Source organism: Dendrobium catenatum, unplaced genomic scaffold (assembly GCF_001605985.2).
Source record: "Dendrobium catenatum unplaced genomic scaffold, ASM160598v2 fragScaff_scaffold_1238, whole genome shotgun sequence".
Lineage (NCBI taxonomy): Eukaryota > Viridiplantae > Streptophyta > Magnoliopsida > Asparagales > Orchidaceae > Dendrobium > Dendrobium catenatum.
The window spans coordinates 2,660-26,758 of NW_021319700.1; the positions used below are offsets into that span (position 1 = coordinate 2,660).

Genomic DNA, 24,099 nt, shown 5'->3' on the forward strand with positions numbered 1-24,099 from the left:
AAATCCCGCTCTAGTATCACTTAAAAGTTTGTAAATGTTGTTAAACCTTATGGAACTAGCCCGAGGCTCAACAAGAGAGGGGAGGTGAATTGGTGCTTTAGAAATTTTCTTGACTTCAAAGTAACAATAATAATATTTTTCAAAAATATTTTTTGTAATTGAAAGTACCAAAATCTAAATGATTGCCTAAGTGAGAGATTTTTTTTAAAAAAAATTAAAAGTTACTTTGATGAAATTTTGACCTAACTGATAAAACAATAATTAATTTTTTCCCAAGCATTTATAAATGGAAATGAAATGCAAAAAATGTAAATGTGCAAAATGGAAAAAAACATATCAGAGATTTTTATAGTGTTTCGGTCAACCTTGACCTATGTTTACTCCTCGAAGTCCTCCGCTCTAGGAATTTTCACTAAACCAAAGTTGCTCTCATTTTACTTCCAAATAAAGGCAGAGAAGCCTTTACAAACTCACTTTCACCAAACCATTGATGCAGTAGAGTGTCATATGCTATGTCACCCTTCAGGTGATAGCATCGAACCTTGACTCTTTCAGTCACGCATTGCTCCCTTGATTCTCAAGAGAAACATCAAAACATAGCTTTTGTAATAGGCTTCAAGAAACCATAAAAATTCAATTTAGCTGTTATTATTCGTATAGTACAATTCCAGTTCATACAGCACGATCAGTTCAAAATTAATCCCGTCAAGTACGATGTGAACAATCATTCAAAATGAATTGCTCAAATTTTATGAACACATCATATAGTACGATTAAAAGATCATCTAATACGATATGTTCAATTTCCTTTATTCGTACGCGACAATTCCTAGGATGACGGAAATTCATCTCTACCAATCATCCAGTACTGCTCATTTCGTACACTATGGTTAGTTCATTTCAAGTAGGTTGTCCAATATGATAAAAATATCGTATAGTGCAATTAGTTTAAAAATCATGGTTTTATTTGGAATGATATCTAGGACAGTTAGATTTCGTCTATGTTAATCACATGGTACGATCAATATCATACATTACAATCTGATATCATTAATTTAACCATAATTTGATTAACTAATTATGGGTGTTAATTTTAACAAGATTTCAAATATTCATATAGTACGATTGATATCGTACAGTACGATCAGTTCAATAATCAAATTTCAAAATCTTACTTAAATTAATATGGCGGCTAGGATTTTTAAATCATAATAAATCGTACAGTACGCTCATGATCGTACAATACGATTAGTTCACAAAAATTAATTTTAACAATTAGCCATTAAGCATATTTCCAAATAATATAGCATATAGTACGATTAATTTAAAAAAATAGTACCTTAAAAAATTTATCTCCCCCTCTTATGTGATCGGACTCAAGAAGTAAAAAAATAAGGAAAATAAAATTACATACTCTTTCACATCCTATTCGACCCAATCTTGAATCTTCAATAGTCTTGAGCTTTGTATATCTTACTTGAAATGTTAGTGCTCACAAATAAAAGAAATTTAAACTATTTATTGAGAAAAGCAATAGTTTAATCAATAAAGTTTGTCATCATTAAAATCACAGACTAGGTATTTAGGATTGCAACATAGTTATATGCCAACTTTAATTAATCTCATTCAATGAAATATTTTAATTATTTTATATTTGAACTAATCGTACACACGATCTAGATCGTACAATATGCTTAATAGAAAAATTAAAACATTTAATTTTAACCACATTGTGTGTGTGTGTATGGTTGCTAAGCCACCATTCACCCAATACATAAATAGACTCAAGAAAAATAAAAAATATAGACTTTGTAATATACAGACTAACTTTTACCTTGATGATATACTTTCTTGAGTCGGTTCTTCAATCTTTGCTTGGTGTATTAGTAGCACATAAAAACAAATATCCAAAATGAATAAGTAAATAAAACATTCAATAATATTTTTAATTATCAAAACATACTATCGACTCCTGAATTGCAATACTAGTCGCTCACTTAACATATGACTATACTTAGTTTTAAAATTTGGTTTAATATTTATTTATATAATATAGATTATAAATATATATGTTTAAAAAAATTGTCCAATATCATACTATTTTCAGTATTTAAATATGCATTGATCACCGATTAAATTAAAGGGAGATTTACATACATACTACCATATAATACTCTATTTACATATTTAACACCTAAAACTTTAATATTACATACATATCATTCTTAGTTCATTTTCATATCAAATATGAGTGGTAAAAATGAAATATATGAGTGATTGGAAGAAAATATGAGTGACATATTTGATATTAAAATAATATAGAGTGGTATGTATGTAATATTAAAATTTTAGGTGTTGGATATATAAATAGGATGGTATAAAGTGGTATGTATGTAAATTTCCCTTAAAAGGTAATTTAAAGAATTTTAATAATATTAAGCATTATTTATAATTTTTTCTTACCCAATAAAAATTATATCGTAGTATATTGATGAACCAAGCTAGGTCAATCGGTCTGATCCACCATGTGGACAACATCCCCGATTGGCATGTTTTCGTTTGGGAGAACCTAAGCGGCTTTCAAGTAAAAAACCCTGCGAGGGTTCCGTTTCAGGCAGATTCTTGAGTCGTTCTTCTTCAGAACGGTAGGCGCTGCTCCCTTTAATTCAAATATGCAGTCTTTCCTTAGTTGTTGGTTGCCTTTTTTTTTTCTTTTTCTTCATGGATAGTTAACTGATCTTCCTTGTGTTCAGATTTCAGAACAAGTTGTTTACAGTCTTCTCCTGGATCTTCAATATACCGCGTGGAGTCCGCTTTTAAGTTGATAAAAAGTCAAATTATTTTTTTTCCCTTCAATATTGGGTTTGAAGGGAACATATGAGCTTTTCTTATGGCACTTCTGTTGTCTAACATCAAGAGAAAGGTTTCAGCACTTTCATTCAGTGCAACGGTCGGTGCCTTCACTTATGTGAGTTCAAAACCGTTAGAAGAGTCAATACCTGATGCCCGCTTCCTAAAACATAGCACTCCTGAACCACGGCTTGTAGATCATACCCCCTTCCTACTCTTCCCTCAAGTTCGCTTATCAACCTTCCAAATGGTATTCGTGTTGTTACCCAACAGCCCCTGCGTCTTCCTTGCACATGGCCTCCATTGGTTGTCTGGTATGATGCAGGGAGCCGGTTTGAGACTCCTGGACCAATGGAACAGCTCCACTTCCTTGAGCACATGATCTTTAAGGGCACCAGGCGCAGGACTTCTCAGTCACTAGAGGAAGAGATTGAGAACTGGGTGCTCGGCTTAATGCCTATACTTCACGCGAACAGACAACCTTCTTTGCTGATGTTCAGTCCAAGGACATTGCAGTTGCAGTTGATGTACTTGCTGATATCTTGCAAAATTCGAGGTTCCCCGAGCATGCTATTAAGAGGGAACGTGGTGTCATTCTCCGGGAGATGGAGGAGGTAGAATTTTTGTTTTGTGTTATTATAAAGATGTTTTGGCAATTAGTAGGATTTAGTAAATCTTGTAAATCAGAATTAATTAATCTGAGAGTATTAGAAACCTGAAATTTTTCTAGCATGAAAACCGTTAAATTTTGCTAAACCTTGATAAATTACTTGGCTTTTTATTTCAGAGAATTAAGATTTATGAGTGACGGTAAATCCGTTAAGTGCAGTGAATGATAGGATTTAACAAATAATAGGGCTAGATGGAATTTTTCATTACAATAGGATAAAGTCCGTAAAATTCTGTTTGATAGCATTTGTGCTATAGTGCCATAAATAGGATACGAAACCCTATTTTTCTTTTTAATTGAATATCATTCTTATCATCTGATCTAACTTTATTAAATTGTATCCATTTTGATGAATTTGTGCATTCTTGGTTAGATAGGTGCAAGGGCAGATGGAAGAAGTTATTTTCGAGTTATCTTCATGCAGCTGCATTTACAAGCATCCATTAGGAGATACCATATTAGGTCCTGAGGAGAATATTCAGGCAATTTCAAGAGTTGATCTACAGAAATATATTTTCAAGTCATTATGCAGGCCAAGAATGGTATATTAAAAAGTTAATTTCTGTCATCTTCTTTCCCCATCGTGTCTGGAAGTATATATTAAAAGCATAATTCTAATGTGATAATTAATCTACTTTCTAGGTTGTCTCTGCTGCTGGAGCTATTAAGCACGATGAGGTTGTTAATTTAGTTCACAGATTGTTCACAAAGTTTTCTAGGGATCCAACAAACAGGCTGATCAGCTTTAGGGCTAAGCCAGCCACTTTTACTGCTTGTGAGTTGCTTTGCATTCTTATAAAAGTTGTTATTTTGAGTTATTTACATTCCTACCACAAAATTTACGTATCTAACACCCCAAATCGTTATATTTATATGACTTTTATAGTGTATAAATCACATCAAAAGGTATATATGAAAAGGTGTTTCTCACTTTGGATATGCTAATGTTAGTGATGTTTTTTTGTCATTTTAAGATTAAGGTTTTATTATTTGTTTCAGTAAATATGAAGATTTTTGTGTTAGATATTTAAATACATAAGCTTGATTTGTTTTGTTGTTGTTGTATATGTAAATATAGTACCTCGGCATATATATGTAAATCTCAATTTTTTTTCTTACTCTTTTTTGTTGCATGTTGTTTGCAAATTGCCAACAATTATTGTTGACATAAGTTAGCTACTTTTAATGAATGTATATAGGTGCGAGTGGTTAATGATACTATGCCTAGCACATGTAGCTGTTGCTCTCAAAGGAGCAGCTTGGACTGATGCTAATTCTATTCCTCTTATGGTGATTCAAACTCTACTTGGATCATGGAACAAATCAGCTGGTGTAGGTAATTGTTCAGGGTAAGATGAACCTGTAATTGCTAATACATTTTTTCCAATACAATAATTGTTTTTTTGTGTTTTTACAAGATAAACATGGACAGCGATGATTAAATTTTCAGGTCTGAGTTAGCTCGCCGAATCAGCCAGAAGGCTTAGCTGAGAGTATGATGGCTTTCAATACCAAACTACCGTGATACTGGGTTGTTTGGCGTCTATTGCACTACCACACAGAAATTTCAAAGCTTGCAATTATTTAGGACTATGTTAATTATTTAGTTTCTTCTAATGATTTCCTTTTCCTTCATAATTTATATATTATAGCGTTGGTTGAGATTTTTAGAATGCTTATTTTCACTTTATTTATGCTCTCTAATCTCTATATGCTAGAGTTTGCTCTCCTACCTTCCTCGCCCCGTTCTCTTTAAAAGAAGGGCTTCAAAATTTTTTGCATTTTGTAATGGATGCAACGATGACAAAGTAATAAAGTTATGTTTATGTGCTTGTAAGATGTTTACCTTCAAATTTAAAATTCTCATTATAATAATATCTCTGGTAGGCTATATGTAAAAAATTTGATGATAGTGTATTTACATAAATGGGTCATAGAATATTTAAACTAACCATTAGATTATCCACCGTTTCCATCACTCTCTATTTCGAAGACCTTTGAATTCTGTGGATATAACTAATAAAATTAACTGGATAGCTCCATAATTGTAGTGATTTGTTTTAGTTTTTTAAGGCATTTTCCTTAACCAACCAATGAAAAGGATTTTTGAAAGGTTGAACTGAAGATGATTTGAATCTAGACCCACGAGAGGCTTGAGTGCTCATAATTCCTTATTTTTTAATGAATTGCTTGCATGTTTTTTTTCCTTATCGTTGTATGTACTGACTTGCAGTTATGGGAAACTGGACTATTTTACCAAGAGTACTCCTTCATCATTTAGTCTTATCACAACTATTTGGGTTGAACTTTATGAATCTTTGTTTTCTATTCATTTCTATTGAGTGTTAAGTGTTGCTTAATATGTTAAGCCTATTTTTTATAAACCATTTTAGACAACTATTCATATTTCATTTGATTTTTTTTTCCATCATAATTCTTCGTCTCTAAATTTATCTACCCATTTAATGGATTGATTTTGTCTTTTGTTCTACATAGTCAGATCAGTTAAGTCTATTTTCAATTATCTTATTTTCAATATATGTTAATTCAGCTGCCCTTCGAATAGTGATTCCTAGTTTTTTTTCTTGATATGCTGCATATTCATTTTGACATTTTCATTTTCATTGCGCTCAACTGAACTATAAATGATTTTTTATTGTCCACACTATTTTCATACAACATAACTGACTTATTTGGGTTATCAAAATTCTCCATTAAGTCTCCATGATTTTTCTCATCATGTAATAACCTAAGGCGCATTTTAATTTAACACTCAGCCATAATTCTATAAGTTATATCTCATTTTTATTCTTGTTCTCTTCTATAATAGATCCAAGATACTTGAATCTCATACCTAAATATTACTTTATCTTTAATTAATATAGATTAATAATTATTAATATCATACCAATCATACCAACTAAAATTATGTATCCTAAACTCAATTTTTGTTTTACTAATTCTAATTCCCTATCTTCCAAATTCATTCTAACTAGAAAACATTTATGCATATTTGAGTATACTAACATATTCTTCCCCAAAATTGTTTAATTTTCTTTATTCTGCAAATTCTAATGTGGTATTATGGTTTTTTGTTCTTGCAGCCTGATTGCCTAAATGGGTTGTCATGTGTAATGCAGGAGATTAGGAGATTGGCTTATCAAGTTTCTAAGTTGAAGTAATTCGTGCGAAAAATCAGGTGATGACTGAACGTATTTGTAATATTTGGATATGAATTTTATTTTGCTTTTATTCCCGTTGTTATAGATGTTTTAGCTCAAAGATAGCCATATGAGAAATATGAAATTTGTGAAATTTAATGAAGAACTGAGCACATCATGAATATTATGTTTCAAGAATAAATCAGAGCTAATGAAGCATTTAAAATATTTTGATATGCGTGTTTACCTTAGAACTTTACTAGTTTAGGAATTTGGAAGACATTTAATTTAAAACTCTCTTTGCTTCAGAAACTGTTTGAGTGGTAATTTGAATTTGTTGTTTCTGAAATTTCCTTCTGAAACATTTAACTTTTTTTGAATCTATGAATTACTAAAGCTTGGAGATTCATTTTTTTCTTATCTAAATGTTTATTGTAAACTATTTGTATAATTATTTACTTCTAAAAAAATGTTTCAAAAGACCATTCTGCAAATACATGATGGAATTGCATTATAGCATGTGGTTAGGGCTATCTATGCCCGTTGTATATAAAGTTACGGCTAGATGCTATTACTTCTACTTTCGACCTCCAGTTGCTTGATCAAGCAAGAGATTTGAAAATTTTTGGGATAGAGGTTATCTCCTTGACAAGTTTGAGACTCAATTCTTTTGATTTTAGAAACTTCTTTCCTTCTTACTTTTTATTTCATGCTCTAAATTTTTTTGTTGGATTGATCTTGTGATTAATTTTGATTTTCAACAAGAGTGTGGGTTTCAACTTTTAAGTTTCTTTTTTTTAATATAATTTTTATGCATTATTCTTAATTGAAGGCCATTAAAATTTCATTTGAATTATATTTTTTTTTCATATTTTTGGCATTTTATCGAAATCCGTAAATTATTGTTAAAAAGTTAGAATTTGTGTCCTCTGACATGTATTTTTTACTTTTTAATTTGCATATCTTGTGAGATCTACATTTGACACCTTAGACTCTAAGATATTCTGTCATATTTCGTTTATGAGCTTAAAATTACATCATAATGTCTTTTTAATACAAGATATAATATCTGGGTCATTTAGTCTTAAAGTTAAAGGATGCAATTTAAATTTAACCAAATTAACGTTAATTCTAGACAATTTCTACACAATCATTATGCAGTTAAAAAATATTTTCCTGCATTTCTGAGGGGCATAATATTATGATTTTCTATGTTTGGATAGTTAATTTCAATAAATTATCTAAAAGATATTATATATCCAATTTTCAAAGAATTTAACTTGCTAAAACAAAATTACCGATATTTGCTTAATATTTTTGGTGAAGCATTGCTGCTATAATAAAATTTACATTGGCTGATATGAAAATATATATCGAATTTTCAAGGAGTTTAATTTGATAAACAAAATTACCAAGATTTGCTTAATATTTTTGGTGAATCATTGCTGCTATAATAAAATTTACATTGGCTGATATGAAAATATAAATTTAAAGAAAATTAGTTGATATTTATTAATTACATGAATTAATTGCATGATCAATTTAAGAATTTTACGATGGACAAGGGAACATTGAGGGGGTTGAATTAGGTGTGCAATGTGAAACTTTGAATTTTGTTCAAAATTGTCTAATTTAGATCCTCATCATTAAACTACTAATGAAGGGTAATCATAGAACAATCAAACTACACAAATAAATGCACAATTATAGGAGACAAGATATGCAATATGTGATATACTAATGGTTAAGAGTGTTCAAACGTGAATGTTACCCTTGAAATATTTTGTCATACATTTATAATCAATGTACTCTTACAAGTGACACCATATAAGTTAATTTATTGCGTAAGTTATGTAATTGGATTAGTGAGTAACTTTCTTAAATATTGAGCACAATATGAGATGTTAACTCAACTACATTAGCTTTAAATTCACTAACACTGAAGTTACAAAAGTGTAAGCACAAAAATAAGTTGTGCTTATTGAATAATATATGCTACCAGTGAGACTAATTGAAATTTAGTAGAAGTAAATAAATTTACTCTAACACAAATTTATAAAAGCAAGTATTACACTATCACCACTGTAGCTTTCAAAGCCCGAACAATTAAGGAAATGAGCAAGAAAATAATAAAGTAAATCTAACTATTTAGATTAAGACACAAGGATATTTATGCAGTTCGATCCCCTAACTAGCATATATCTACACTGAAGCCTTCTATCAATTTAGGATATACACCTCCAACCTTGCAAGTATAAATCTATTTATTTTCTCCTTGAGAAGGCAAAGAAGTATTTACACTGTCTTTATTAAATGACAAAAATACTCTACCTGATCCGCAAAGCGCATTCGCCAAATTTTTGTTGACTCACCACAAAGCTTGTGCAATAAATGCGTAATCAAAGTTCTTTTTTTTTGAATTTTAAAGGTGATGCAAGGCATGCACCTTATTATAATACAATTCAATCTTCACGAAAATGATTGAAGACAATACAATTGAAAAAACTTACATAAAACCTATGTGATTGGAAGGTAAGATATTACCAAAATGAAAGCCTCAAAGAAATCAATAACACGTTAATTTTCTTCTCTTGAAAACCTTTATAATGATTTTACATATACGCTTTAATGAGTTATTTCTCCATTAGTTTTATACCCTTAAATATTTCTTAAAATAATTTAAAAACTCTCGAAGAGTCCTTTTCAAAAGTTAGCTCCAATGGGTGGCCAAATTAGCTCCAATGATTAGTTGACTAGCTGTGATTAGCTTACCCGAAAGATGTCTAGACCCTGGCAAGGTCATGTTGGGTCCGCTGTTCACTGTGAATGTGTCTTGGGATAATGACAAATAAGTGAAAATTGTGAAGTTTAATATTTAAAATAATTACCTAGATAATCATTAATAACACATGATCAACATAATTAAATAAATTTATTAAAATGTGTGAAATATTTTGAAGCTATCATAAAAATACTTAATAAGGAATATTAATTATGTTTTAATTAAACCTATTTTTATATAGACAATTAATGCTAAAATTGACATAATTAAGCATATAGAGAAAATTATTTTAACATAATGTGAAATCTATGATCACATAAATTTGCTAACATATATAAGTGAGCAAAAATCATATGATGAGCAGATTTAACATGTGATCACAAAGTAAATTAATAATTTAAATAATTTTCATATTTAAATAAATAAGAAATAATTGAAATAAATAGATAATCATCATCAATAACAACAACATCAAACTTTTATCAACTACATGGGATCAACAACATGAATCCTTTGTCCCCATCATGTCCTGTTAAGAGTCAAATTCTTATTTAAATCTAATAAAAAATGTCATTTCTATTATTATCTAATCAAGTCTTTTTAGGTCTTCCTCTATCTTTCTTAAAATAGGCTAAAGTTAATTCATCTACTCTCCTAATTGAGTCATCCTAAGGCCGATGTTTTATGTAACCAAACCATTTATGAAGACTCTTTCTAATCTTATTTTCCACTGGAGCTACTCCAATTTTTTCACGAATATACTCATTTTGCATCTATCTCTAAGAGTGAAGCCACTCATCCACCCGAGCATCCTCCTCTGCAACACAATCATCTTATAGAATTTTCCCTTAAGTTTGAGGCGTACGTTTCTATCACACAATAAGACGAATGCATTCCTCCACTTCAACCATCCAACTTGAATTCTACTAATAATATCTTCATCTATTTTACCATCACTATGAACAATAGACCCGAGATATTTAAAATATGTACTCTTATTAAAGACTTGATCGCCTAAAGTCACAATTCCCTCATTAGAATTATTACTACTAAAATTACACTCCATGTATTTGATTTTAGATATACTCAAACGAAAATCTTTAGACTCTAAGGTTGACCTCCACAATTCAAGTTTACCTTTAACTCCTCTAGTCTTATCAATAAGAAGAATATCATCAGTAAAAAACATACATTAGGTTACATCCTCTTGCAATTGTCTAGTAAGAACATCCATGATCCAAGCAAAACGATATGAGCTTAAAACTGACTCTTGAGCTTAAAACTAACCCTTGATGGATCAAACTAAAATATTTGGTCCAACCTCCTTATGTTTGAACACAAGTAACAGCTCTTGCTTACATATCCTTAATGACTTGAGTATAATTATAAACTTTATCTAAAACTCTCCATAGCTCCATAGCACTTCTCTTGGACTTTATCATAAGCTTTCTCTAAATCAATATATATCATATGCAGATCTTCTTTATTCTTTCTTTATTTCTCCATGAAACCTCTTAATAAATGTATAGCTTCCATAATAGACCTACTCGGCTTAAATCCAAATTGATTTTGAGAAATATTAGTATCACATTGTAACCTATGTGATGGGCCAGTTGATTTGATTGTGAGCAAGGTTTAAAATTGCGTAATTAAGCCTCGAGACAGTTTTCGTCTGTGAGGCAAGGCGTAAGCCTCGAGGCGGTCTGAGGTGTAAGCCTCACGGACACAGAATTGCGTAAATGAGAAATTAAGGATTTTAGCAGGTAAATAATAGCAATATTTTATCTTACAATAAAAATATCTAAATGATATATGAAAATAGTAGAAAATAATAAAATAGATGCAATAAAATCATGTCCCAAAGTATAAAATCACAAAATATTAGTTCAACAAAACTGCCAAAGTACAAAGAACATATAAAATGCAATCATATTCCATCACTAAATGGGTCTTCAAGGGAATCTTCTTCTCCAATTGTATTTATGAATGTCATATCATCATCATCTTCAATATGACTCACTTTACTCTTCCCTGTTCAATAAGAGAAGATCATTGTCATGTTAATTACTCACTTGATATAAATATAATGCGATAGCATATAAGAAGTTGTGGAATACTTTTACTTGATTGTTGTGCTATAGAGCTAGTGGATGTGTGTGGTGTGGTACTAGTGGATGTGCCCACTTTATCTGTTTCGCCCCTCAAGACATTCACACTTAGATCTTCTAACTGTAAGTCTGATAATAGCAAATCTGTCTCATCATCTATGAACCACTCATTATCAGATGACACATCATCACACACCAACGGGTCCTCATCATCCTTCAACCCCTTATTCCTTAATCTCCTATCTCTTAACCTCTTGTTGTGCATAATATATACGAGGGAGTTCATTCTGAGTGTTGATAGCCGATTTCTTCTCTTTGTTTGTACTTGACTATATGTACTCCAGTTTCGCTCACACTCAAAAGAAGAACAAGTGAGGCCTAACACTCTTACAGCAAAACTCTGTAACTCAGGGGTGGAATCACCAAATTGGATCCACCATTCAAATGTTTTCAAAAATAAAAAAGATAATCAGAATTCAAAACTGAATAAAGTATCTTGCATTTACCAAAATTATTATACATGGAGATCGTTTGGCAATGGTTGATTTTGCTGTATCGATACACCTATTTATGAAGGCGTGCTGTATCCGATACACCGATACACGGATACGCCTCTGATACTCCACCGATACGTGTCAGATACTCCAAAGCGTTATCCAATTAAAATACTATTTAATTTCAAAGGTCACGCATATCTGATACGCGTGTCCGTTGAAAAACAAAAAGAAATCCGAAAAAAAAGACGTGCCGTATTTGCTTCTGCGGTTGCGAGCAAGATTCTCTCATTTCCGAGATGGATTTGAGTCTCTTGATGATATGAAAATATTAAAATTAATTTTTATTTATCCATAGGACCCCGTGCACCTCTGTTATGTATAGTGGAGGAAGACCCATTTCCACTCTCGCTCCCAAAATAAGCACCATGTTTGACCCTTTCATCAAATTGCTCCTGTTGTAAGTGTTTTGCCGTGGTAATTTTCTTCATGTAAGCAATTATTTCTTCCTTCACATTGTCTGTTACTTTTGCACACGGTGCTACGTTCTTATGAGATATAAGCTACAATGCTACAAATGATGTTGTTGCCATTTTTTTGTAATTTCAAATATTATATTTTGATTGCTTCCTTAATTTTTATGTATGATTTATAAATTATAATGTTGTGTCCGCGTCGTACCCGTATCCTTTATTTTTAAGAATTGACGTGTCCCGTATCCGTAACGTATCGTATCCGTGTCGCCGTATCCTTATCGGTGCAACATAGGTCCTCATCATCCTTCAACTCCTTATTCCTCAATCTCCTATCTCTTAACCTTTTGTTGTGCATAATATATACGAGGGAGTTTATTCTGAGTGTTGATAGCCAATTTCTTCTCTTTGTTTGCACTTGACTATATGTACTCCATTTTCGCTCACACCCAGAAGAAGAACAAGTGAGGCCCAACACTCTTACAACTAAACTCTGTAACTCAGGGGTGGAATAACCAAATTGGATCCACCATTTAACTATTTTCAAGAATAAAAAAGATAATCAGAATTCAGAACTGAATAAAGTATCATGCATTTACCAAAATAATTATACCTGGAGATCGTTTGGCAATGGTTGATTTTGCTGCATTCAGACAAAAAAAAAACCCTCTTTATTCCGGAATAGAACAAGTTGTAAATCTGCAAGATCCCTATCTGCCTGCTTCGGCATTAGTCTTTTCATACAATGATACATACCAAGCTTCACCTCCGGGTTTGAAGATTTCTTCTCTGAATATTGAAATCGAGGATTGAGATAATATGCCGCTGCATGTAGATGACGGTGTAACTGCACCTCCCACCGAGCATCAATGATATCCCAAATCTCTTTATAACTTGCATCCTCTCCTCCCAAGTTGTGTGCAATCAACTCCTTGGCCTCATCCATAACATTATAAATAAAACCCATAGTTGATTTCTTCTCTGCATCCATTAAGCGTAGTACTTGCACTAAGGGTCTCGTGCTCAATATGGTATAGGTCACAGTAGCCCAAAATTTATCATTCAGAATTATCTTTCTTATTTCATTCCTCTCACTTTTCTTCCCCCACGCAGAGTTAATCCATTCAGTTGATGTAAACATTGCTTCCAAAGGCTGCCTCACTTCCAACAGGCTCTGCAGTGTCAAATAGGATGTGGCAAACTTATAGATTTGCAGTGCACAAATGTAAGAACATACAGTAGGAATTGCAATAATGATTTGCAGTGCACAAATTTAAAAACATACCTAGTGGTTGCAGGGCGAATGATTTCCTTCTTTGAAAACTTTCTCATCAAGCCTAAGACCTATGAGTGATTGTAGATGAACTTTGTAATCTTCTTTGCTCTAGAAAGAGCGCTCTTGTGCTGAGGTAAGTCACCATGATCCTCCAAAATGAGATCGATACATGTGCTGCGCAGGGGGTCCAATATAGTTGTGTCCTCTTCTCCATCAACATCTGACCAGCTGCTTTGTATGCACTGGCATTATCAGTCACTAGCTGAACAATCAATTGCTCCCCAATCTTCTCAATAACCCCATCTAGTAAATTGAAAATGAATGCATCATTTTTCACTTCATCTATAGCCTCAACTGATCTTAAAAATGCCGTGCCGTAGGGATTGTTGACAAGGATGTTAATCAAGCTCCTGCTCTTCATGTCAGACCATCCATCTGACATAATGGTAACACCAGTCTCAATTCATGTCCTTTTAATCTCATCAATGCTCCGCTCGGTGTTCTGCAGCTCCTTTAAAATTCATGTTCGCAACTCATACATGGAAGGTGCCTTCAACCCTCTCCCATATAACCCTACAGGCCGCAGCATATTGAAGTAGGCAGGTGACGTAGCAACATTAAATGGTATGCCATTTTCAAAAAAAAACTGCCAATATCCATGCAAACCTGGCGTCGACCCTCTCTAGTACCAGCCGCAGGCATCATTTGTACTTGTCCTCTATCCACTCCTGGATTTGTCATATACTTATCCATAGGACCCCGTGCACCTCTGTTATGTATAGTGGAGGAAGACCCATTTCCACTCTCGCTCCCAAAATAAGCACCATGTTTGACCCTTTCATCAAATTGCTCCTGTTGTAAGTGTTTTGCCGTGGTAATTTTCTTCATGTAAGCAATTATTTCTTCCTTCACATTGTCTGTTACTTTTGCACACGGTGCTACGTTCTTATGAGAGCATGATAAGTGTTCCTTCATGCGGGTTACTCCGCCCTTCACCACTTTCTCACAAAAATTGCATTTTAAATAGACATACGTCTCCTCGCCCCCTCCTACGTCAACTTGCACGCTATATTTCCAAGATGGGTCACGCCGCAATGACGTATTCGCCTTTTCTTTACCTCTAACCATGTCTCCTAAAGCAAAAATCCAAAAACACAAAAAAAAAATCAAAAAGACATAAACCCTAGATTTTCTTACTCTTGAAAAATCAAACCCTAAACTAAAAAAAAAAACCTAAAATCCAATGTGGAGTACTAGAGGGCGGCCGGAAATTTCAACTTCGCCGGAGAGAGGCGGCGTCGGCGGGAGAAGCGGCAGGAAGGGAAGCCGACTACTTTTTCTTGGGCTGAAATAGAAGTATTCCTTGTTGATTTCTGCTACTTTTTCTTCTCCGATCTTGTTGTTTTTTGTGGTTTGAAGGCTAGATTTGCGTCAAAATTGTTGCTCTTTGCTATCGGAGCCTAAATCCAGGTTCTCATGGCTGGAAGAAAAGTAAAAGTATTGGAAGGGGAGATCGGACAAATGAAATATGAAATTTCAGATCTCCAAACTCAAGTTTCATATTTTAAAAAAGGATATTTCAATCATCTATGATAAGATTGATTCAAAATTTTCCATCATGGAGGAGATGTTGAAGAAAGTGCTTAAGATAAGGGCCAAACCAAAATATTGCTGTTGGAGGTGAGGGAATGCGTCAGCCAGGGAAGTGGGGGAAACCTTGAATTAAGGGCGATGAGGGAGGATCGAGAGGTAGAAGTTTTGGGGGAAGAAGAGGATATGTCACCTTTGGAGCTACTTCCAAAGAACGGAAAGAGTGAAGGAGTAGGCTTTTTGGTGGAGCTCAAAAAATTGGAAGGAGAAGATGGGGAGAGGATAGAAGCACCAGATATGATTCTGCCACCCCTACAACAGTATCGAGGGGTGTTCCAGCAAGTTCAAGGGTTGAATCCTTCACGGGAATGCGAGTATGTTATCATCTTAAAGGTGTCCCACCTATCAGTGTTCGTCTACACGGTCAGCCTCAAGTCTAGAATGAAGAGATTGAGAGATTAATCAAGGAGATGCTCGAGAAAGGGCTCGTTCAACCTAGTGTCAGTCCAGTGTATTAGTCAAGTGCTTCAACAATAGTTTTGTTCGTTACACCTTGATGACAAGGTGACACTTTGTGAGGGGAGTATTGATAGACCAGTTGATTTAATTGTGAGGGAATTAAGAAGTTTCCTAATCAAGAGGGAGTTATTTAGGAAGGTTCTTAATCAAATGTAGTTAATTTGGAGATATTTCCTAATCATGGTTTAAAATTGCGTAATAAGAGGCGTGCCTCAGCGCAATTCCCCCCCTTTAAGCCTCAAAGCCCATGCAATGAGTTCGGGATTTGAGGCGTACGCTTCAAGTTTACTGAGGCGCCCCTCAAGGCGCGCCTCGCCTCACGGTTGAGAGGCTTCCGCCTCTATAAATTAATAAAAAAAGCTAATGTACGTGCTCGGTACCGCTAGGTATCGCTAGGTACATGCTCGGTACCGAGCAGGTACATGCTTGGTACCGCTAGGTACATGCTCGGTACCTCTCGGTATCTTTCCATACAAACAACTTACGAACTTTAAAAATAAGCAGAACTTCAAAATTATTCTTACAATAAAAATAGGTCGAACCCCGCCAGGGGGTAGCGCCCCCTTGGACCTCTAGCAGATCCGTATATTGTTGTATTCATGTTTTCTTATTATTGAGATATTTTGATTTCACTTCATGTCTCGTGCATTTTTATGTTTATATATTATTTACTCATTAGTTTATAAAAAAATTATTATTTTATGTTTACACAATTTTTTGATTTTGAGGCTTATGTCTCAAAACGCCTTGGGGTTTACGCCTCACGAATGAACGAAAAATGTCTCAATACCCGATTACGCAATTTTAAACATTGTTCCTAATTGAAGATTTTGGGGCTAATTTGGAGGGGATTAATTAGGAAATATTTTCTAATTGAATAGGGCTGATTTGGAGGGGATTAATTAGGAAATGTTTCCTAATTGAATAGGGCATATTTGGTGGATGATTTGGGAGGGAAATAATCAAGAAAATAGGAAGGAATTGGGGGAGGGTTGTTTGGGTGTTTACTATTTATGATTTGCTTTAAATAGATAGTTTTTGTAGGGTTAGAGCATATTGAATTTGGCTGAAATTTGAGATCTTTTAGGCTTAGGGTTTTTTGGGCTCTAGCGGCATCTAGAGATTTGGGAGAGATAGATCCTCTTGAATAGAGGATCAATTGTATCTTGGTATTTTCTTTCCATTCTATTTGATTTCTTGCAATAAAATTATTGTTTTGTTGTTTTTCGTTGGAGTTGTGGATTGTTTTTGCCGGTTTTTACCAATAGTATAAGGTTTTATTTAAAATATTCAAGTACTTCCTAGCACTATGCTTAATAATTCTCTTCTAAAGTTTTAAAGTATGACACATTAACTTAATTTCTCTATAATTCACTCATGTGCATCAATTTTATTCTTAAAATTAGGAATCAACACACTCCACTCATTTGACATCTTTTTAGTCTTCAAAATAATATTGAATAGTTTCGTAAGACAAGAAATTTCTTCATCTCCTAAGCATTTTCATATCTCTATTGGAATATCATCAGATCCAACAACTTTTCTCTACTTCATTTTCTTTAAAGTTTTTCTAATTTCGGTTTTATTAATATGATGATAAAAACAAAAAACATCTATTTTCATTTAGGGTGCTAAGGTTTCTAAATTCAATCATATTCTAATAATTTTCATTGAAAAGTAAATCAAAATATCTCATCCACCTTTGTTGAATATCCTCTTCTGATAAAGGCACTTTTTTATCTTTATTCTTAATGTACTTCACCTGAACTAAATCTTTACTTCTTCTATATCTTAACTTGGCTAACTTATACATATATTTTTTGCTCTCCTTTGTATCTAATATATCATATAAATCATTAAAAGCTTAAATTATTTGCATCGCATATTACTTTCTTAGATTCCTTATGGGTCTCTTTATATATTTCCCAATTTTTCGATCTTTTACTTCTAAACAAATTTTCATAATAAAGATTCTTATTTTTTATCTTTTCTTGCACATTTTGATTCCACCATTAACTATTTTTACAATTATGAGCTTTTCTTTTTAATACTCTAAGCATATCTTTTATAGCATTCTTAATATCACTAGTTATTTTTTCCCAAATAATATTAGTTTCCGTATGGTCAATAAAAATTTTAAGATCTTGAATTTTGCTCTTAAAAATATTTTTGTTAGTGCTCTTTAAACGCCCCCATTTAATTTTAGGATAATATTTTACTTTATAATGATAATCAACCCAATTAAAATAAAAAAATTATGAAATATTTTTTCTGATTGAAAAATTATATTTTGAATATATCTAATTAATTTTAATTATTTATTATTTATTATTCATTATCATTGTTACCATTGATAAATAAAAATTAATTTTAATGAATCTAATTACTGTACATTCATTATTCTAATATTACCCTTGTAGCTGAGATCTTCATTTGAGTCTTCTAGACTTATACTTTAGCCAATGGTCTAAGCCTCAAATCTTTCCAGTTTTTTTTTTTTTTTTGATAAAATGCAGATAGCATTAAAAGAAAAAACCTAATACAATCTACTAAGTGATAGAAAGCCTATCACTATCCTCCTTTAACAAAGAAAAGAAAACAGAAGGAACCTTATTACAACGTAACTCTTCCCACAAAAAATCACCTAATAAAGCAAAGTTAACATAAAAATTAGCTAACTTATTACAATTTCTATTAGTAAAACGAAATAAGAAATTCCCAAAGACCTTAAAGAAAAGACAAGTCTTCCATCTCACTATTATCAAAAGAGCAAACAACTTTGCCAACCAAGTCTTGCAAATACCTGATGATATTATAATTATCTCCCTCACTTATGATACCTTTAGCATCCAACATCCAATCTTGGATAATATTTTTCAGTGAATGAAAAGCCAGAAGCTCCAAGTAACTGCTATCCTAGTGTATACACCTGAACCCAAAAGCAAGAAGAAATCTCTCTCTATGATCTCTAAACACACCACCTACATCGGCTTCATTTGATCGCAATAAAGTTGCATCAATGTTGACTTTAATCCATTCAGGTGGAGGGGGGTGCCAAGAATGAGAAATCAGCTGAGGAAGCTGGTTAAAACCCTGGTGGTCCGAAAAAAGATGACGCAATGCTAATTGCATTAGAAGCTATGAAGCCCAGGCCGAGCTCCTGACCATCATGCACAAATTTGTTTCTACTTTTCCAATAGTAAAATACTAAAGAGCAATACAGGTTTGCAATAAAAGGGAGACCTTCGATAACCTTTCCAATTTAACCTTACAATCCAATAAGGAAGAGAACTCAGGAATGGGAATACCCCATTTATTCACCAATGCTATAGCTTGAGTCAGCTTGGAACATTTAACTGCAACGTGCTTTGTATTTTCCACCGCTATACAACCTCTTGGACAGTAATTATAGTTCAGCAATCTTCTGTACATCAAAAAATCTGTAGTAGGTATCACATCCCTCAATAGGCGCCACCAAAAACAATCTACCCGAGGTTGAAGTTTCATGTTCTTCAACCACTTCCAAATCTTTCCAGTTTTGTAGTGAAAAACTCTTCATCTTTATATTGCATAGCATAAGATTTGTTACTATCAAATCAATAGTGAGCCACACGTGTCACACATGAGTCAGATTGGCTCATAAGGTCAATGATCTCCCTTTATTTTATGCCAATAAACTGATGTTGGCATAAAAGAATAATTTATAATTAAGAATTAAAACTACTCCCGCACATTAAATGCTTGAAATAAATTTTAAATTTTTCCTTAAATATGCATTTACGCCACATCACAAGTGCAACACACATCAATATTGCAATTCCACACTGCCTCTTCTTCCTCTTTTTGATATCAACAAGATGGTTTATCATGAAATTATGCAGTTTTAGAATCTATGTTGGAGATTGATGTTTGCTAGTTTATTTAAAGACTTCAAAAATTTTTGTCAAGGTTTTAGAATCAAATTCTTCCCACATCTAATTTGGGCTTTGACACGCAATTTTCTCAATATATAACCTTCAATGTAAATTCAGCCAAAACTTTGCCACCATCTAAAACCTTCTTGCCGCGTTTAAAAAAAAAATCATGTGATGAGTGAAGTATTTTCACGAACAGATCTATTAGATTATGGTTGCTATAAAAAAAATTATTGCCCTAATTTAATATATATATATATATATAGCATCTCACAAATTTTTTAATTTTCCCATAATAATTTTACGACTAATTCTAAAGAGTTGGACTCTAAATTCTCACATGGTTGCAATCCATGTTTTGTTAGGCCTAATACTATTCAACCACCAATATTCATTAGTCTACAAATAGATCTAAGTCTCATATCTTTTCGTTGTAAACTTTGCAAACAAAATTCAACTAAAAATGCGTCAACAACATTGTTGAAATGTTGAATGCAGCTCAAATCTTGCCTATTGCTTCACATTGATGGATCCACAGCTTTTGCCGAGAATAATGGCCGCCAGGTAAATATTAAACCACATTCATGAATTATGTACTCGCTGTGCCTTCAACGAGAAAACTGAACTTTAAACCCACTTAAATTCCTGTATATTTTAACAAAAATACTTGTGTACCTTTGTATGCAGATGCTTACTTATGGACGTGTAGTTCCATTTCCAGAGCTTTTTGCTCGTATTGATGCTGTTGATGCCGCTGCTGTGAAGGATATAGCGGGAAAATTCATACTCAATCAGGCAATATTACCCTGCCTTATTCTCCATTTATTTTTACTTCACGCAAGGCTTGAAGAACTGGCCTAGAAATTGAACTGGTGGAAGGAAAGGTTTAATGTTCAAAAGTTCAACCGGAGTCCAATCGTGATGATGTAAATATTATTTAAATTAATTACAACTATTTAAAAGATATGATATTTTGAATGATAATGATAAATAAATGATAATATGAAGATACAAATTCTTGTTAAGTTGGTTCAACTTCGCTTGATTTTGCTGGTTGAAAGATTTAACCACCAGTTTTTATGGGTTGATTGAAAATACATATATTTTTAATTAGACCGGAATATGTTTGAGGGCCAGTTCTTTGACATATTAAATTGATTTTGCACGATTTATATGCAGACAGCAATAAATTACAGAGTAAATCTAAATAAAGTAAAAAACCTGATATAATTTATATGTGCTTAAAAATTATTAAATTTTATTTGAGATTAATGTTATATATAGATAGATTAAAGTATATTAATCTCAAAATAAATTCACTTATTATTAAATTTTTCTCAGACGTAAGATTGTTTGAATTTTTTTTTTCCCTTCAGTATATCGGTTGCTTTGCAGAATTGGTGAAGATTACTAACAGCTTTTTATTTATATTCGTTTCAGGATGTCGCCATTGCTGCCATGGGACCAGTTCAAGGATTGCCAGAACGCAGCTGGTTTCAGTCACAAGTTCGTGATGAGCAAAACTGACAAATTTTTTAAAAAAAAGGTCATTGAGAAATGCCAAACCATGCATTTTGTACCATTTGCTTTGATCTGTGTTGATTGATAACATTTGGATTATAATATTACACCCAAATTTTTAGCAACCTCTTCAAATTTTTATTCAGATATTGGTATAACTAGTTTTGATTGATATTGCGCGAAGATTTCTTGAATCAGTCATATTAGCACTGTTAAAATTCTGTTTAGGATCCCTTCATTAAAATGATTTCAGGGGCTCATCATGTCATCAATATCTGTGAAGTTTGATGAGGTTTTCTGCCATAGTTCTTCTTTTATATGGAAAATTTTACTTGAAATTTGATTACTTGTTTTGAGACGTTTATAGTTATTTTAATTAAGAAATTATCACGAGTTTTTAATTGTTGTTGGGAACAAATTTTTTCTTCACTGCAAAAAATTGTGAAAAATAGTATGAAAATTGGTTCAATTCAATATTGGCTAGAGTTAAAATTAAAACCTGAATTAAAATCAAGTATTATTGGTTCATTTCAATATGAATCGACTTAAAACCTGAATTAAAATCAAGTATTATTGGTTCAATTCAATATTATAATTAAAAGGTTTTATTTTGAGTTGAGAATGATTCACTTTAACTTGATCTGATATCATCTGTTTCTAATCATACATAAATTTGGCTTTGTAAAAAGCTCCCCTGTTTGAGGGTTCTATTAAAAGTGTTATTAAAATAAATATATTTTGCTCTCTTTTGAAACAAATATATCTCTCCTATAAAAGCTTAACTTCTTAATAATAATGTGGCATAAAATGATTTCTTACCCCTAACTCTATGTCTCTTATTACTTCTATTGAATTAATGTGGATTTATTACAATTATCATGATAATCTTTTTTACGTGATAGAAAAAATATAGTGGTTCTATCAAGATTTTTTTTAATATAATTTTGATTTATTTGAAATGCACTGCTAAAGATTTTCTATATTCTTCTTGTCCTCTTTGTTGGATTTTTTTTTTACAATCTCTCATATGAGTATTATTATTTCTATTGAAGTAGTGTGCCTTTGATGATTGCCCAATATGCAGGTATAAGAATCAACTCAGATATGCAATCATCTAAGGCAAGCCCTGATCAAAAGGGAACACAACTTAGCAAGATTCAATAAGGGCAGACACTCTCCCTAGTGAAGTTTGCTTCAAAAAATCTTGACTAGGGAATCATACCTCCTGGATAGGTTTGGGAGGAAGGGATTGTCATAAAACACCTCAACCAAAGGAGGTTAACTTGCCTTTCAAGGCGATCAACTTAGAGGAGAGCACCTCCACCAAAGAAATTGTCACACTCCATGATCTATGTTGGAAGTATTACATTTGTCATTCATTTAATCATTTAACTAGAGCTTACCAACAAGCAGCGTAAAGCAACATGATTGCATTTTTATCTTATCCAGAGCCTCATATTATAGGATATTTACTCTTTCCTGAAAATATGTAAAACAACGTATTGAACATATAACCTAGCAAGTAACTATAATCTTACAACTAAAATTAATGCAAGATAAAAGAGAATAATATTCTATAAATCATATAAAAAAATACACGCATCAATTTCTATACTAATTACATGTATCAATTTATCCTTTTGTAGTTTATCACATCCCAATTCATTACATATTTAGTCACAATAACAGTAACAGTCTACAGCACTAACCAATAATACTAAATAGTGATAATGACAAAAAATAATATTAGTGTCAGTCACAATATCAGAGCATTGTTCATAGCAATGTTGGTATCAATATTCAGAAATTCAATGAGTATATTTTAAGGGTATCTTGCTGAACTTGTTGCATTAAACAAAAAATATCTTAATTTAATTGCTAAACATGATTCATTGAAAGCATCTCATGATGATTTAAAAAATTCAGTTAAACAATTAAAAGCATGTTTAGATGAAGCTGGTGATAGGGAGCATGCATTAAAATTTGACTATTCAATTCTTGAAAATGCAAACAAAATTTTGCAAGTGGGCGCAACTACTTTTATGGAAAACAAAACATCACCTATACTTCAGAATTTCATAATTCATCGCCACAACATGCATCATTTAAACATAGGAAGAGCCAGCATCACCCACATAGATTAGTGAATTCGTTCCCAAGAGTTGGGTGTTTTTCATGTGGCATGCTAAGAGATATCTCTCACACTTGCATTATCCATCGTAGAACACATTTAGTGTAGAGGCCAAAATTACATAAATCACATCATAGCATACAAACACATCATATTTTAATCCATAAGGTGGAACCCAAACTTTGGTTCCTAAATCTAATCATTGATGATTTTATAGGGCTGCTCTCACAAAAGGTCCAGTGAGAGTATGTGGTACCTGGACAACATAGGTTTAAGGAATATAATAGGAGATGTAAAATAATTCATTATTGCCGACCCCACGTAGTGGGATAAAGGCTTGATGTTGTTGTTGTATGTAAAATAATTCATTATGCTGAGGCTAGGGCAGAGGGCAAGGTAACACTTAGAGATAACACCACTAGGAAGGTGGTTGGATCATGTATAATTGGCAACTAAAAAAATATCATCATTGAAAATATTTTGCTGATAGATGGCTTAAAATATAATTTGCTCAGCATTAGCTAACTCTGTCATAAAGGCTTCAACATAAAATTTTTATCTATCAGTTGTATGATTAGTTTAAATGAAAATATTATTTTATAAGGAAAAA

The 24,099-nt window shown here is 32.5% G+C and overlaps 1 pseudogene; it reads left to right on the forward strand.

The window, feature by feature from the left end:
* Positions 1 to 2,492: 2,492 nt before the first annotated feature.
* Positions 2,493 to 21,530, forward strand: LOC110112891 (annotated as a pseudogene).
* The last annotated feature ends 2,569 nt before the right edge of the window (positions 21,531 to 24,099 follow it).